An 18934-nucleotide genomic window follows, 5' to 3' on the forward strand; every position below is an offset into this window, starting at 1 on the left:
CCTTCACCCCCCTGTGTCAGGGCGGAAGGTAGACACTGAAGAGACTTGCAAACAGGGGAAGCCAAAATAAACAAAGAAGACGGAACCGCTCTGGAAGTGACAGGTGCAACAGATTAAACCCCTGTAGTTAGCACTGACTACATTGGAAGGGGCCTACAGACCTTGAGAAGAAGTATAAGCAGGAGCAAGGAACTATCTGAAACTGAACTGACCCCACACTGCCCTCAACAGCTCCAGAGAAATTCCTAGATATATTTTACTATTATCATTTTAAAATTTTTAAAATTTTTTGAATATTTAAGTTCTTTATTACTCCTTTAATTTTCATCTTTAAAATCTACTATTACCTTGCAAAAAAAAGACCCTATTTTTAAAGCACATTTCATATATATATTTTTAATAACTTTTACAACTTTGTTTTGTTTCTTTAATATTGTAATTTTGAGAGTGTAACCTCTACTCTAGATTTTTAATCTTTGCTTTTTGGTATTTGTTATCAATTTTGCACCTTTAAGAATCCAATCTTCAGTACCCATTTTCACTTAGGAGTGTGATTACTGGCTTGATTGCTCTCTCTCCTTTTGACTCTCCTTTTCCCCCCGCAGGTCAGCTCTATCTCCTCCCTTCCCCTTCTCTTCTCTACTTAACCTTGTGAATCTCTTTGGGTGTTCCAGGCTGCGGAGAACACTTAAGGAACTGATCACTTGCTAGATTGGTCTCTCTCCTTTTGACTCCCCCTCTTCTCCTCCTGGTCACCTCTATCCCCTTCCTCCCTCTTCTCTTCTCTATGGAACTCCATGAATCTCTCTGAGTGTTCCAGACTGTGGAGAACAAATAGGGAATTGATTACTGGCTAGATTGCTCTCTCCCCTTTTGATTCCCCGTCTTCTCCTCCTGGTCATCTCTATCTCCCTCTTCCCTCTTCTCTTCTCCATGTAACTCTGTGAACCTCTCTGGGTGTCCCTTACTATGGAGAATCTTTTCATCATTAACCTAGATGTTTTATCACCAGTGCTGTATGGATGGAGAAGTCTTGAGGCTACTGTCAGAATAAGACTGAAAGCCAGAGGCAGGAGGCTTAAATCCAAAACTTGAGAACACCAGAAAACTCCTGACTCCAGGGAACATTAATCAACAAGAGCTCATCCAAAAGCCTCCATACCTACCCTGAAAACAAGCTCCACCCAAGAGCCAACAAGCTCCACCCAAGAGCCAACAAGCTCCAGAGCAAGATATACCAAGCTAATTCTCCAACAATGCAGGAACATAACCCTGAGCACAAAAGTCACACCAAACCCATAGACACCTCAAACTCACTACTGGACACTTCACTGCACTTCAGAGAGAAGGGATCCGGCTCCACCCATCAGAACACCAACTCAAGATTCCCTAACCAGGAAACCCTGACAAGCCACTCGTCCAATGCCACCCACAGGGAGGAACCTCCACAATAAAGAGGAACCACAAACTTCCAGCATACAGAAAGGTCACCCCAAACACAGCAACCTAAACAAGATGAAAAGGCAGAGAAATACTCAGCAGGTAAAGGAACATGATAAAAGCCCACCAAACCAAAAGAGGAGGAGATAGGGAGTCTACCTGAAAAAGAATTCAGAATAATGATAGTAAAAATGATCCAAAATCTTGAAAAAAAAAAAAAATGGAGTTACAGATAAATAGTCTGGAGACAAGGACTGAGAACATGCAAGAAAAGTTTAACAAGGACCTAAAAGAAATAAAAAAGAGTCAATCAATAATGAGTAATGCAGTAACTGAGATCAAAAGCACTCTGGAGGGAACCATCAGTAGAATAACTGAGGCAGAAGATACGATAAGTGAGGTGGAAGATAGAATGGTGGAAATAAATGAAGCAGAGAAGAAAAAAGAAAAAGAATTAAAAGCAATGAGGACAACCTCAGAGACCTTTGGGATAATGGTAAACGCCCCAACATTTGAATCATAGGAGTCCCAGAAGAAGAAGACAAAAAGAAACGCCATGAAAAAATACTTGAGGAGATAATAGCTGAAAACTTCCCTAAAATGGGGAAGGAAGTAGCCACCCAAGTCCAAGGATAAACCCAAGGCAAAACACCCTAAGACACATACTAATCAAATTAACAGAGATCAAACACAAAGAACAAATATTAAAAGCAGCAAGGGAAAAACAACAAATAACTCACAAGGGATTCCCATAGGATAACAGCTGATCTTTCAATTGAAACTCTTCAGGCTAGAAGGGCAGGACATACTTAAAGTAATGAAAGAGAAAAACCTACAACCCAGATTACTGTACCCAGCAAGGATCTCATTCAAATATGAAGGAGAAATCAAAAGCTTTACAGACAAGCAAAAGCTGAGAGAATTCAGCACCACCAAACCAGCTCTTCAACAAATGCTAAAGGATCTTCTCTAGACAGGAAACACAGAAAGGGTTTACAAACTCGAACCCAAAACAACAAAGTAAATGGCAATGGGATCATACTTATCAACAATTACCTTAAATGTAAATGGGTTGAATGCCCCAAGCAAAAGACAAAGACTGGCTAAATGGATACAAAAACAAAACCCCTATATATGCTGTCTGCAAGAGACTCACCTCAAACCTAGGGACACATACAGACTGAAAGTGAAGGGCTGGAAAAAGATATTTCACAAAAATGGAGACCAAAAGAAAGCAGGAGTCACAATACTCATATCAGATAAAATAGACTTTGAAATAAAGGCCATGAAAAGAGACAAAGAAGGACACTACATAATGATCAAAGGATCAATCCAAAAAGAAGATATAAATATATATGCACCCAACATAGGAGCACTGTAATATGTAAGACAAATGTTAACAAGCATGAAAGGGAAAATTAACAGTAACACAAGAATAGTGGGAGACTTTAATACCCCACTCACACCTATGGATAGATCAACTAAACAGAAAATTAGCAAGGAAACACAAATTTTAAATCATAAAATGGACTCAGTTCAGCTCAGACGCTCAGTTGTGTCTGACTCGTTGTGACCCCATGAATCACAGCATGCCAGGCCTCCCTGTCCATCACTAACTCCCGAAGTTTACTCAAACTTATGTCCATCGAGTTGGTGATGCCATCCAGGCATCTTATCCTCTGTCATCCCCTTCTTCTCCTGTCCCCAATCCCTCCCAGCATCAGGGTCTTTTCCAATGAGTCAACTCTTCACATGAGGTGGCCAAAGTATTGGAGTTTCAGCTTCAGCATCAGTCCTTCCAATGAACATCCAGGACTTATCTCCTTTAGGATGGACTGGTTGGATCTCCTTGCAGTCCAAGGGACTCTCAAGAGTCTTCTCCAACACTACAGTTCAAAAGCATCAATTTTTCAGCACTCAGCTTTCTTCACAGTCCAACTCTCACATCCATACATGACTACTGGAAAAACCATAGCCTTGACTAGACAGACCTTTGTTAGCAAAGTAATGTCTCTGCTTTTAAATATGCTATCTAGGTTGGTCATAACTTTCCTTCCAAGGAGCAAGCATCTTTTAATTTCATGGCTGCAGTCACCATCTGCAGGGACTTTGAAGCCCCCAAAAATAAAGTCTGACACTGTTTCCACTGTCTCCCCATCTATTTCCCATGAGGTGATGGCACCAGATGCCATGATCTTAGTTTTCTGAATGTTGAGTTTTAAGCCAACTTTTTCACTCTCCTCTTTCACTTTCATCAAGAGGCTGTTTAGTTCCTCTTCACTTTCTGACATAAGGGTGGTGTCATCTGCATATCTGAGGTTATTGATATTTCTCCCGGCAATCTTGATTCCAGCTGTGCTTCTTCCACACCAGCGTTTCTCATGATGTACTCTGCATAGAAGTTAAATAAGCATGGTGACAATATACAGCCTTGACGTACTCCTTTTCCTATTTGGAACCAGTCTGTTGTTCCATGTCCAGTTCTAACTGTTGCTTCCTGACCTGCATACAGGTTTCTCAAGAGGCAGGTCAGGTGGTCTGGTATTCCCATCTCTTTCAGAATTTTCCCCAGTTTATTGTGATCCACACAGTCAAAGGCTTTGGTATAGTTAATAAAACAATGGACTAGTTAGACCTAATTGATATCTATAGGACATTTTGCCCTACAACAATGAATTTCACCTTTTTCTCAAGTGCACATGGAACCTTCTCCAGGATAAAGCACATCCTAGGCAATAAATCTAGCCTTGGTAAATTTAAAAAAATTGAAATCATCTCAAGCATCTTTTCTGATCAAAGTGCAGCAAGATTATATGTCAATTACAGGAAAAAAACTATTAAAAATACAAACATATGGAGGCTAAACAACACACTTCTGAATAACCAACATATCACAGAAGAAATAAAAAAATAAATCAAACTATGCATAGAAATGAATGAAAATGAAAACACAACAACCCAAAACCTATGGGATTCAGTAAAAGCAGTGCTAAGGGGAAGGTTCATAGAAATACAAGCCTACCTCAATAAACAGGAGAAAAATCAAATAAATAACCTAACTCTACATCTAAAGCTGGTTCAAGCTGGTTTTAGAAAAGGCAGAGGAACCAGTAAATTGCCAATATCCTCTGGATCATCAAGAAAGCAAGAGAGGTCCAGAAAAACATCTATTTCTGCTTTATTGACTACACCAAAGCCTTCAACTGTGTGGATCACAATAAACTGGGGAAAATTCTGAAAGAGATGGGAATACCAGACCACCTGACCTGCCTCTTGAGAAACCTGTATGCAGGTCAGGAAGCAACAGTTAGAACTGGACATGGAACAACAGACTGGTTCCAAATAGGAAAAGGAGTACGTCAAGGCTGTATATTGTCACCATGCTTATTTAACTTCTATGCAGAGTACATCATGAGAAACGCTGGTGTGGAAGAAGCACAGCTGGAATCAAGATTGCCGGGAGAAATATCAATAACCTCAGATATGCAGATGACACCACCCTTATGTCAGAAAGTGAAGAGGAACTAAACAGCCTCTTGATGAAAGTGAAAGAGGAGAGTGAAAAAGTTGGCTTAAAACTCAACATTCAGAAAACTAAGATCATGGGCATCTGGTGCCATCACCTCATGGGAAATAGATGGGGAGACAGTTGGAAACAGTGTCAGACTTTATTTTTTTCAGCTCCACAATCACTGCAGATGGTGACTGCAGCCATGAAATTAAAAGATGCTTGCTCCTTGGAAGGAAAGTTATGACCAACCTAGATAGCATATTTAAAAGCAGAGACATTACTTTGCTAACAAAGGTCTGTCTAGTCAAGGGTATGGTTTTTCCAGTGGTCATGTATGGATGTGAGAGTTGGACTGTGAAGAAAGCTGAGCGCCGAAAAATTGATGCTTTTGAACTGTAGTGTTGGAGAAGACTCTTGAGAGTCCCTTGGACTGCAAGGAGATCCAACCAGTCCATCCTAAAGGAGATAAGTCCTGGATGTTCATTGGAAGGACTGATGCTGAAGCTGAAACTCCAATACTTTGGCCACCTCATGTGAAGAGTTGACTCATTGGAAAAGACCCTGATGCTGGGAGGGATTGGGGGCAGTAGAAGAAGGGGACGACAGAGGATGAGATGGCTGGATGGCATCACCGACTCAACGGACATGAGTCTGAGTAAACTTCGGGAGTTAGTGATGGACAGGGAGGCCTGGCGTGCTGCAATTCATGGGTGGGCAAAGAGTTGGACATGACTGAGCGACTGAATTGAACTCACTGACACCTAAGGCAACTAGAAAAAGAAGAAATGAAGCACCCCAGGGTTAGTAGAAGGAAAGAAATCATGAAAATTAGGGCAGAAATAAATGAAAAAGAAACAAAGCAGACCATAGCCAAAATCAACAAAGCTAAAAGCTGGTTCTTTGAGAAGATAAATAAAGTAGACAAATCATTAGCCAGACTCATCAAGAAAAAAAGGGAGAAGAATCAAATCAACGAAATTAGAAATGAAAGTGGAGGTATCACAACAGACAACACAGAAATGCAAAGGATCATAAGAGACTACTGTCAGCAACTATATGCCAATAAAATGGACAACTTGGAAGAAATGGACAAATTCTTAGAAAAGTATAACTTTCCAAAACGGAACCAGGAAGAAATAGAAACTCTTAACAGACCCATCACAAGCACAGAAATTGAAACTGTAATCAGAAATCCTCCAACAAACAAAGCCCAGGACCAGACGGCTTCACAGCTGAATTCTACCAAAAATTTAGAGAAGAGCTTACACCTATCCTACTCAAACTCTTCCAGAAAATTGCAGAGGAAGGTAAATTTCCAAACTCATTCTATGAGGCCACCATTACCCTAGTACCAAAACCAGACAAAGATGCCACAAAAAAAGAAAACTACAGGCCAATGTCACTGATGAGCATAGATGCAAAAATCCTTAACAAAATTCTAGCAAACAGAATCCAACATATTAAAAAGATCATATATCATGACCAAGTGGGCTTTATCCCAAGGATGCAAGGATTCTTCAATATTTGCAAATCAATCAATGTGATACACCACATTAACAAACTGAAAGATAAAACCATGTGATTATCTCAATAGATGCAGAGAAAGCCTTTGACAAAATTCAACATCCATTTATGATAAAAACCCTCCAGAAAGCAGGCATAGAAGGAATGTACCTCAACGTAATAAAAGCCATATATGATAAATCCATAACAAACATTATCCTCAATGGTGAAAAATTGAAAGCATTTCCCCTAAAGACAGGAACAAGACAAGGATGCCCACTCTCACCACTACTATTCAACATAGTTTTGGAAGTTCTAGCCACAGCAATCAGAGAAGAAAAAGAAATAAAAGGAATCCAGATGGGAAAAGAAGAAGTAAAGCTCTCAGTGTTTGCAGATGACATGATCCTCTACATAGAAAACCCTAAAGACTCCACCAGAAAATTACTAGAGCTAATCAATGAATATAGTAAAGTTGCAGATTATAAAATTAACACACAGAAATCCCTTGCATTGCTATACACTAACAATGAGAAAACAGAAAGAGAAATTAAGGAAACAATTCCATTCACCATTGCAATGAAAAGAATAAAATACTTAGAAATTAGTCTACTTAAAGAAACAAAAGACCTATATATAGAAAACTATAAAACACAGATAAAAGAAATCAATGATGACACAAATAGATGGGGAAATATACCGTGTTCATGGATCAGAAGAATCAACATACTGAAAATGAGTATACTACCCAAAGGAATCTATAGATTCAATGCAATCCCTATTAAACTACCAACAGTATTTTTCAGAGAACTAGAACAAATAATTTCACAATTTGTAGGAAAATACAAAAAAACCTTGAATAGCCAAAGCAATCTTTAGAAAGAAGAATGGAACTGGAGGAATCAAACTGCCTGACTTTAGGTTCTACTACAAAGCAACTGACAAGGAATTAATCTCAAAAATATATAAGCAACTCCTGCAGCTCAATTCCAGAAAAATAAATGACCCAATTGGAAAATGGGTGAAAGAACTAAACAAACATGTTTCCAAAGAAGACATACAGATGGCTAACAAACACATGAAAAGATGCTCAACATCACTCATTTTCAGAGAAATGCAAATCAAAACCACAATGAGGTACCATCTCACTCCAGTTAGAATGGCTGCTAGCAAAAAGTCTACAAACAATAAATGCTGGAGAGGGTGAGGAGAAAAAGGAATCCTCTTACACTGTTGGTGGAAATGCAAACTAGTACAGCCACTATGGAGAACAGTGTGGAGATTCCTTTAAAAACTGGAAATAGAACTGCCATACAACGCAGCAATCCCACCCGACCTGGTGTGGTGGGCATACACACTGAGGAAACCAGACTTGAAAGAGACACGTGTATCCCAATGTTCATCACAGCAGTGTTTACAACAGCCAGGACATGGAAGCAACCTAGATGTCCACTGGCAGATGAATGGATAAGAAAGCTGTGGTACATATACACAATGGAATATTACTCAGCTATTAAAAAGAATGCATTTGAATTCGTTCTAATGAGGTGGATGAACCTGGAGCCTACTATACAGAGTGAAGTAAGTCAGAAAGAAAAACACCAATACAGTATACTAAAGCATATATGTGGAATTTAGAAAGATGCTAATGATGACCCTGTATGTGAAACAGCAAAAGAGACACAGATGTATCAAATCAACAGGTTGTATGTACACTTTAACTTGCCCAAAGTTATATGTAAATTATATCTCAAAAATAAATGAAAAGTAAAGTAAGTATTAATAGAACAAACCATAGCAATCCAATAACCCAAAGTGTTACCTGTTCAGTCATCTTTGACTCCTTGCCACCCCATGGACTAGAGCTGGGCTTGCCTGGTAGCTCATCTGGTAAAGAATAAGCCTGCAATGCAGGAGACCCCAGTTTGATTCCTGGGTTGGGAAGATCCCCTGCAGAAGGGAAAGGATACCCACTCCAGTATTCTTGAGCTTCCCTGGTGGCTCAGATGGTAAAGAATATGACTACAATGTGAGAGACTCAGGTTGAATCTCTGGGTTGGGAAGATCCCTTGGAGGAGTACATGGCAATGCACTCCAGTATTCTTGCTTGGAGAATACCCATGGACAGAGGAGCCCGGCAGGCTACAGTCCACAGGGTCTCAAAGAGTCGGACATGACTGAGCAACTAAGCACACACAGCACACAGGACTATCGCTTGCCAGGCTTCTCTGTCTGTGGAAGTCTCCAGGCAAGAACACTGGAGAGGGTTGCATGCCCTTCTCCAAGGGCATATTCTTTACTATCTCAGCCACCAGGGAAGTCTCAAACCTGAAGGCAAAGGTTAGACTCCAAGAATATGAATAGAAAAGAGGAAATCTTGGACTGATTCTGAAATTCAGAAATGACAGTTTTGGTAAAGGACTTTTAAAAATATGATGCACAGTTAAGTTTTAAAATATCAAGGAGGTGCATTTTCCTGCCCACTTTCAAAAAAATCTATGGTAGGAACTTCCCTGGCAGTCCAGTCATTAAGACTTCACCTTCCAATGCAAGGGGGATGGGTTTGATTCCTGCTGGGGGAGCTAAGATGGTAAGCCTAGCAGCCAAAAACTAGAACATAAACAACAGAAGCAATATTGTAACAAATTCAGTGAAGACTTTAAAAAACAATCAAACAAAACAAACAAACAAGAAAAAAAAACAAACCCCCAAAAGATCTATGGTAGTTTACAAGGTGTACTATGGTATAAAACAGTACAGTTAACGTTAGAACAGAACCTGGGCTAGCCAGTGGAAATTGAGGAAAGGATATTACCAGGAATTTGGGATGAGTCGCTTACATCATCTGGGAAATGGATTTGCCATTAATTATCTTGGAAATCAAGGGATAAAAGAAACATATCTTTTTTTTTTAATAGTTTCTTTCCTTCCCTTCTCTTGCTAAAAAAGAACATATAAAGCTGTCTTGTAGATGAACAACTTATAGACCACACAATTAGTTGCTAATGTAAATGTTTTCAATGGTGAGCTTCTTGTTAACTAATTTTTAAGGTCATTATATCATCACAACAATCTCCACTTTTGTCTTTGGTTTTGAAGAAACATATATATATATATATATATATTTAAGGAGATGATATTATCAAAAAAATAACACTAAAATCTGTCATATATTTTGATAAGTTCTTCCTGTCAAGCTCCAAAGGTCACCATAAGGTTTGATTGGGCAGGATGTACACGAAAATACTCCTCAACACTACTGGACAACACAAGCTACAACTTCACTTATCCACCTACACCAGGAGTGCTAGTTTCAGTTGATATGTGCTCCCTGTTGTGATATGCAATTCTATGTTACATGGCTAGTCTCAGTTGAAAGACTAACTTTATACTCTAGTAAGTAGTGTATAGTGTATAGTAGTATAGTGAAGAACCGAGGTCTTACTGGTTCTTCAAAAAGCAGAGAATGGGAGTGAAAAAGGCTAGAGAGACAGTTGAGGGGAGGTCACGGCAGGCAAAGACTATTACCTTGAGTAACATGGAAAGCCATTGGAGGGGTTGGGGTAGAGAAGTGACATCACCTTGATTACTGGGTTAAGAGCAGATTGTAGGAGACAAGGGCAGAGCAGGAGGATCAGGTTGAGTATTCAGTAGTTAAAAGGGATTATTTACCTTGGACCAGGCAGATAACGGTGGAGCTGGAGAGAGGTCACAGAATCATAGATATCTTTGAAATTTAGATGTGACAGGATTTGGTGATGAATTGGACATCTGAAAGAAAGAGAGAAAGGAGTCAAGAGAATAAGGTTTTAGATTTGGAACAACCAAAATAACAGCAGCTGTTAACTGAGGTGAGCGATCAAACTTTAAAAGTTTCATTCATTTATCCATTTTAGTTGTTCAGTTGTGTCTCTTTGCAACCCCCATAGACTGCAGCACACCAGGCTTCCCTGTCCATCACCAACTCCCAGAGCTTACTCAAACTCATGTCCATCCAACCATCTCATCCTCTGTCGTCCCCTTCTCCTCCTGCCTTCAATCTTTCCCAGCATCAGGGTCTTTTCCAATGAGTCAGTTCTTTGCATCAGGTGACCAAAGTATTGGAGCATCAGCTTTAGCATCAGTCTTTCCAATGAATATTCAGGACTAATTTCCTTTAGTTGGAAAGGAACTAAAGGAAAGGAACCAGTTGGACTGGTTGGATCTCCTTGCAGTCCAAAGGACTCTCAAGAGTCTTCTCCAATATCGCAGTTCAAAGCATCAATTCTTCGGCACTCAGCTTTCTTTATAGTCCAACTCTCACATCCATACATGAGTACTGAAAAAACCATAGCTTTGACTAGATGGACCTTTGTTAGCAAAGTAATGTCTCTGTTTTTTAATATGCTGTCTAGTTTGGTCATAGCTTTTCTTCCAAGGAGAAAGCTTTTAATTTTATGGCTGCAGTCACCATCTACAGTGATTTTGAAGCCCCCCCAAATAAAGTCTGTCACTGTTTCCATAGTTTCCCCATCTATTTCCCATGAAGTGATGGGACTGGATGCCATGATCTTAGTTTTCTGAATGTTGAGTTTTAAGCCAACTTTTCCACTCTCCTCTTTCACTTTCATCAAGAGGCTGTTTAGTTCCTCTTCACTTTCTGACATAAGGGTGGTGTCATCTGCATATCTGAGGTTATTGACATTTCTCCTGGCAATCTTGATTCCAGCTTGTGCTTCATCCAGCCCAGTGTTTCTCATGTTGTACTCGGCGTATAAGTTAAATAAGTAGGGTGACAATATACAGCCTTGGTGTATTCCTTTCCGGATTTGGAGCCAGTCCAGTTCTAACTGTTGCTTCCTGACCTGCAGACAGATTTCTCAGGAGGCAGGTCAGGTGGTCTGGTATTCCCATCTCTTTCAGAATTTTCCACAGTTTGTTGTGATCCACACAGTCAAAGGCTTTGCTGTAGATCCACACAGTCAAAGGCTGTGGTGTATTCTCCTTTAAAAGTTTCCAGTGTTTTAATTCTTTTTTAAAAAGCTAAATTGGAGGATAATCGCTTTACAATGTTGTGTTGGTTTCTGCCATACAGCAACCTGAATCAACCCTAAGTAGACATACACCCATCCCTCTGGAACTTCCCTCCTGCCCCACCCCATCCCACCTTCTAGGCCATCACAGAGCACTGACCTGAGCTGCCCGTGCTATACATCAACTTCCCATTAGCTATCTATTTTACACAGGGTAGTGTATAGGCTTCAATGCAACTCTCTCAATCGCTGTTTTAATTTAATCTTTAATACTTACTGTTACTTGCTATAAGTTTCTATGCTCTAAGTATTTCCATATCAACTCTATTCTCAGTGTCTAGCTCAGAGAAGCACTTAATACATATCTGGTCACTGCATAAGCAGTATGATTTTATGTTATCTTTAAAATGGAATCTAAAGGTTTCTCTCTATTGTTAAGAACGATTTGTGAATATTTTAAATCTTAAAGTTATATAATTTCTCACATTATATGAAAGGCATTGGGAAAATACAATTCAGGAATTCAAGGATTCTATCATGTGAGGAAAACTAATGCCAGAGGCCAGAACTGAATCTTTCTTCTACCCTGGTCTGGACACCAGTCATGACCTAAAGCAGGACCAAGGTCCTGCTAATGTTTCGGACAGAAATGACCCTCAAAATTCTGGCCAAGTTAGCCCAAGACTAACCACATGAATGCTCCAGGGGCTGGAACTATCTATCACAGCAGATCTGGGGACAGATGCTAGCAGGTAATGGCTTTACAACTTCTGGACCCAGGGTCAATCAAAAGAACAAGTGAAGTGACTACATCATTTGACTGACCATCCCAGGTAAGGTTTGGAATAGTTCTTCCCTTTTCTTCTGGAACGAAGGAGATTTAGGGTTTGGTTGGTTTTCTCAGGTCTGTGGAACTGGTATCTTCTGAGAGAGACTAAGTACTGGGGGGAAGTGGTACTTTCTTAGATGCCTTTTTAGCTTCTGGCATCTGACACCTCTGAAACCATGGAAGTCAGAAGGAATATGGAATTTAAAGGAAAATAGAAAGGTTCTAACTTTACCACTTAGATCCTAGCTTTCTGTGTACCATTCCACTCAGAAATGGTTTACTGAACACCTGCTCTATGTTGGGGGCTGTGACTAACAAGTTTGTCACTGTTTTGTTAAGTACAGTGTATTTTTAAAATTTAGTGTATTTTTACATTTAGAAATTTAAAATTAGAATATAATTCTTAATTATGGCTACTATCAAGACTTCAAAGCAGCCAACATCAACAATAGAACTTTGAATTTAACTTCAGATAAAATTTTCACAATGATGTAAAACTGTCTACTGAAACAGGATACTAAAAGATGAGCAATATACTGGAAGAAAAGTTTTGCCCCTAAATATGACAAGCAAATGGGTCTTCCTTATAGCAAAATATCTTATGCACTGCTTCTAAAAACACTGTAAAAACAGAAAAAGATAAAAGAATTAAATCATTCAAATAAGAAATATAAGTGACTGATAAAAAAGAAAAACTTGAATGTTACTAGTAATAAAAATGTTTGCAACTACAAATGATGTCAAAATACCATTTTTCCTGTTAACTTTTTATGAATTGGGTTTTGAAGACTGCATTAAAAGTTCTATCCATCCATCTATCAGATGGGTTGAATGTAAATTAATTAAGTGGACAAGAGGGTAAGAGTCTGAGAGAAGGGCACTCTAGAGGTTTGAAGTTGTACTCTGTGTTCAGAGACGTGAAAAGTTCAGCACTGCTAGAGATGATTATGCAAGGGGGAGAAGAGTGAGGGGTGAGGCAAGATAAGTAGGAAGGTCAGGATTATGGAGGATACTGAGTAGGGAATGGTAAAGACCTTTGTATTCTGAGGACGATCAGGATCCAGTAAGGACTTTCTACAGGAAAAATTCCAATTGAATTCGGAGTTTTAGGAAAATCACTTTGACCCTGCAGGTAGGGTGCGGCTGAAGACAGGATGATCACTCAAGCAGGACAGGTGGCCGAGCGAGATGGGGAAGCCTGAACCTAGCCAAGAAAGAAAGGCTGGGAGGAGAGCAACAAGCACGTTCTGTGGCACCCTTCCCCGATGAGCTACAATTACACTCAAAGAAAAACACCACCAAGGACACACTTAACTTCTTTTCCATTTTAGCATAGCTTCACCTTCAAAGCTAAGATGCCCCCCTTTTTGTTCTCACCAATGTAACTCTGGGGTCAGGGGTGGAGAGGCTGTTAGTCCAGAGCTGGGCGTAGCTTGTGGTCAGTAAATTTGTGGGCTGCTTTCTGCGCGTCCTTACACTGGCTGGAGGGTTCTGATAATGCAAGGATTTGGGCCCAAGCTGTAGGGAACTCCTATCTCAAGGCTCCTGCCCACACCCTAGGGGGGTTTCCTGGAAGCCTGAGCTCTACTGTTATATGCTAATCAGCAACCAGGGAGACACCCAAGCTCTAAGAAGGAAAGAACCCGACAAGTCTTAGGAAAGATGGAGAGGGTCTTCAATTCTCATCTGGAATTTATTTTTTGCCTTTCCAGGAACATAATATATCTGGTTACTGCTCTTCTAATTCATGAGGGCAACAAATGTCGTTTATAGTTAACCCTCCTCCAGCAACCCGGAGAAGGCAATGGCACCCCACTCCAGTACTCTTGCCTAGAAAATCCCATGGATGAAGGAGCCTGGTGGGCTGCAGTCCACGGGGTCAATAAGAATTGGACATGACTGAGCGACTTCACTTTCACTTTTCACATTCATGCATTGGAGAAGGAAATGGCAACCCACTCCAGGTTCTTGCCTGGAGAATCCCAGGGATGGTGGAGCCTGGTGGGCTGCTGTCTATGGGATTGCATAGAGTCAGACACAACTGAAGCGACTTAGCAGCAGCAGCAGCCCCCACCAACCCCCACCTTTTTTTTTTAAGAAAAAGAGGAGGGAATTTCACAACTTGACTAGGATACGTACAATTTCACTTTTAAATTATAAATTCATGTTATGATTTAGGGAAAACTGATATGACTTAATATTTTAATATTACAGAGAATAGTAGTTCTAATTATAGTTAGGTTGGTGGATCTATAAGGGGAAATGATATAAATAAATTATTGAAATGCTTTATGTTGGGTTTTAATTGAGCCACTTGGAGCTAGTAAAATAGCATGGTCATTTAGTAAAAACTTAGAGGTAAATGGGCTGCCCTGGCGGCTCAGCAGTAGAGAATCTACCTGCAATGCAGAAGACAGCTTCGATCCCTGGTCAGGAAGATCTCCTGGAGAAGGAAATGGCAACCCACTCTAGTATTCTTGCCTGGGAAATCTCATGGACAGAGGAGCATGGCGGGCTACACACGTGAGGTCACAAGGAGTTGGATAAAACTTAGTAACTAAACAACAAAAGTCAAAACTGTAATAAAATAAAAACAGTTCTTTGCTGGGTGGTTGGGAATGAACAGGAAAATCCATAGATGTTGCTTCAGAGGTGAAGGTGTACAAAGCTCAAATTTTAAGGGAAAAGTATGTATTCTCTAGAATACATAGATTCTTTTCTAGATAAAGAATCTGAAACCCAAAGCAATTAACTGACCTGGCAAAGACACATAGCTAGTTAGTGCAGAGCTTGGAAAAAAAACTAACCTCCCTTGACTCAAAGTTCATTTCCCCCCCCACTATCCCATGTTATTCTATGATTAACTACGGAATTGGAGATTTCACTAACTATGGTGTCACACACAGAGAAGGACCCCAGAATAGGATGAGTGGTAAGATTATACAAGAAAATAACACACAACAGAGGTACAAAACAAAAGCAGTAAGTCCAAATAATCTTTTCAGGTTGTAACAAACAATAGCCATGTCTTCAAGCATTGAGAGAGAAGGAAGAGGGGCTGCCATTGGCTAGAAGATGCTGTGGGCGCTCCTTTGGCATTTAATTCAGGAAACTGTGTAAGAATCGCACTTTCAGAAAAACCTTTCAGTGATATTTTTCACACAGACACACACAAATGCCAAAGGATGAAAAGGTCCAATTAAGGAGCTTATTCGATAGAAGACACATTGTAAAATAATTATATTGCCCTTCTAATTGCCAGGGAAGAGGGTGGAGACCTGTTAAAAATGTACAATAGACACGGCACTAAAAGGAATCCAGATAACAGCTAACAGAACTGGTTATAAAAAGATTAGAAGCACTTGGAGCTGACCAAACAGAAGGCGCAGATAACACACATCTGCAGGTTCGCAAGGCCTGAGTGGAGAACCGGTGAACCTTAGAACTGCAGCCGACACGGCGTGAAGTGGAAGGCTGAGTAAGAGTCTGACTCGCTCAGGTGTCAACTGTCTAAGATATTTTGGTAAAACAATTTTCTAAACAAAGTTGGTTTGAACAACTGGTCCTCAATTTTGGACAGTCTTCTGAAACTGAGTCACAAGATTTTTGTGATAAGTGTGAGAAAGAACACTCCAGGGACCTATGTATGATTCATAAAGTTTAAGTATAGTGTTCTAACCCAAGCAGAAAATAAAAACCCAGAAATCAAGCACATCCTATAACCAGACACTCTGCCGTAGTCTTAATTCTAAGACCCTACCATCTTAGGTGATCTTATCCCTATTGTATGGATCACAAAAGGGGCTGGTTAAATTGGAGAAGGCTGCTCCGACTGAGGGCAAGAGGAGAACGGGCAAGAGGATGAGATGGTTGGATGGCATCACTGAGTCAACGGGCATGAGTCTGAGCAGACTCCAGGAGACAGTGAAGGACAGGGAAGCCTGGCGTGCTGCAGTCCACGGGTTTGCGGACACAACACAGCGATTGAACAACATCGACATTAAGAAACCAGTGTCGAAGCAGGAATTACTTCTGACCGTGCCAGATGCCTGCCCATTTTTCATGCCCCACAAAGTAGATCGATGGGAAGAGTGACAACTTCTCATTTTCTTCTCTGTCAAGGCTGGATCTGAAGGAACTGAAGAAGATGCTTAGAGAAGGCAGGTCAGTTCATTCTATGTTGGTTAATGTATGCCTGACCCAGTAGGAAATGATATGCTACAAAATTTCCCAGGTAGTTTTCAGGGGAACTTAGAGAAAGGCTGTCTGACTGTAAGGCCCCAGACATTGTCTGGGTAACCATGGTTCCCCTACAAACTACAGAATAAAATTTAGCATCCAAAGTAGACCCCAGCACTTACTTAAGCCCTTCACCAGTCTCCTTGTTGTTCAGTCACTCAGTCATGTCTGACTCTGCCACCCCATGGACTGCAGCACCCTAGGCCTCCCTGTCCCTCACCATCTCCCACTTTGCTCAAACTCATGTCCATTGAATCAGTGATGCCATCCAACCATCTCATCCTCTGTCACCCCCTTTTCCTCCTGCCCTCAATCTTTCCCAGCATCAGGCAATTTTGCTTAAACAATCAAACAATCTTCATTGTGAACTATATCAAATCCACAGAAAAGCATGCAAAGCTGTATGGTTTAAAAAATGACAGACTATAAGAGTAGCTATTATATTCCAAGCACAGCGGTCAGTGCTTTCTTCCTGTTATCATATTTGATCTTCACTAAAACAAAAGGTATCCTTATTTTATATGAAAAAAAAAAAAGCAGAATCCAAAGGTAGATGGGTACAGAAGAGTTTAAGCAACTTATTCAAAGCCATATAGTCATGAGTTAGTGAGAGAGAGGGATCTGGATTTCAGTCCCTCTGCTTAGAATTGTGCACTTCCTGTTTGGCAAAGAATGTCTTTGCTTCGGGCTGCTTGGGCACATCGTTGACTTCCTCCTATTCCATCACTGTCTTTATCAGCCTTAGCCTTGGTCACAGAGACTGTTCACAACAGCTGTCCTGATGATCTCAGGTGAGGAAAAATGGTCATGGGGAAGAAAATGGTCAGTCAAGATTTATGCAAACAATCTTCCATTGTTTATTTGTTTTAGGGTTAAAAAGAAATTTTCATAGTTGGGAACTACCTACTATTGAGTCCCTGGTAAGGTGGACAGATAAAGTGCTAATGTAAGTATGTTCCAAATTTGTCATTCGACTAAAGAATTATGTTGTTTATCTGAAATTCAAATCTATTTGTGTGCCTGGTATTTTATTTGCTAAATCTGGCAATCATAGCCTCTGAACAGAAAGGCTTCTCAGTAACTTTCATTCTTGGAATAAAAAAAAAAAAAAGAAAATAGCTAAAATGAACACAGAACCAGAAGCAAAGAGTCCATGGATCCCTCAATACACAGATCAAAACTTCCTCAGGCCCTGCTCCAGGGAGCATCACAGTTGAAGGCAGATGCTTCATGAAAAAGATCTATGAGAACTGGAAGTTGGACTTCTAACTCTGTGTGAGCTTGAGCAATACCCTTAATCTCACTGAATTTAGTTTTGTTATTTGTGAAATTAAAACACTGAAAAAGATAACTTCCAAGTTCTTTTCAGTTCTAAAAATATTCTCCTTCCATAAAGAAAGTGAAGGAAAATAAAAATTTGGTGAATATATATAGAGTGCCCAGTCCTGTAGAAGATACTTTAATACCTTTTTTAATTCTCAGAATAATTTAGAGAATCCAATTATATTAGCCTTGCATCTGTACCTGGCTACTTCTTTCTGGAAACCCTCATTTTCCTCTACTCCTACTGTGAAGGAAGACCAAGTACTTAGATGTCATGTAGAAATGGGTTAAATTGCACAACATGTTAAACAGAAATGGATGGTTTACTGAAGGTTTGGTAGGGGGCTAGGTACCAGGACCCAAACAAGACCTCTCAGTTCTTAATTGTGAAGTTCCAGTTGGGCACCAGCTAACATCTTTCTGTTCAATTTCTAAGTTCCTTTCCTCCAGATCCCTACCAGTCATATTCTCCCCAGTCTTCTTTTTCAGTATGAGTAGACTCAGAAATAAGGAAGGTAGAATTCAGGGCACACTTTCAAAGTGTGGTGAAGCTGTTTTAAACTGGCCAAGCATCACCAAGAACTATCTTTCAAACACTGAACATCTGATGGTAAAAAGCTTCTGCCTGACTTTCAAGAAAAGCTCTTTAACCTCCACTTAATAAGTAGTTAAAGGGGGGAAAACTACAAATTTAATCAAATAGAAAATGCACATGAAAACTCTGTATTCTGTAATGTGCCTCTGTGTTGGCTACAATCTTAGCTGTGTTAAAGAGCTTGAGTTTATGAGCCATGAAATCAAATAGTAGCAGAAAGCCTTTTGAAACTGGTTTCTTTCAGCAGCACAATGTTCTTGAGATTCATCACACCTGTTGTGTGTATTGGTACTTTGCTACTTTTTGTTACTGAGTCCTAGTCCATCCTATGCATGTACCACAATTTGTTTATCCATTCACCAGCTGTTGAACATTTAGGTTGTTTGCAGCTTTTGGTGGCTATGAATAAAAACTTCACAAACATAAACATTTGTATATAGGTTTTTGTGTAGAAGTCAGTCTTTAGAAATAAAGTTTCTCTT

The sequence above is a fragment of the Cervus elaphus genome, chromosome 18 (genome assembly GCF_910594005.1).
Source record: "Cervus elaphus chromosome 18, mCerEla1.1, whole genome shotgun sequence".
In the NCBI taxonomy this organism is placed as follows: domain Eukaryota; kingdom Metazoa; phylum Chordata; class Mammalia; order Artiodactyla; family Cervidae; genus Cervus; species Cervus elaphus.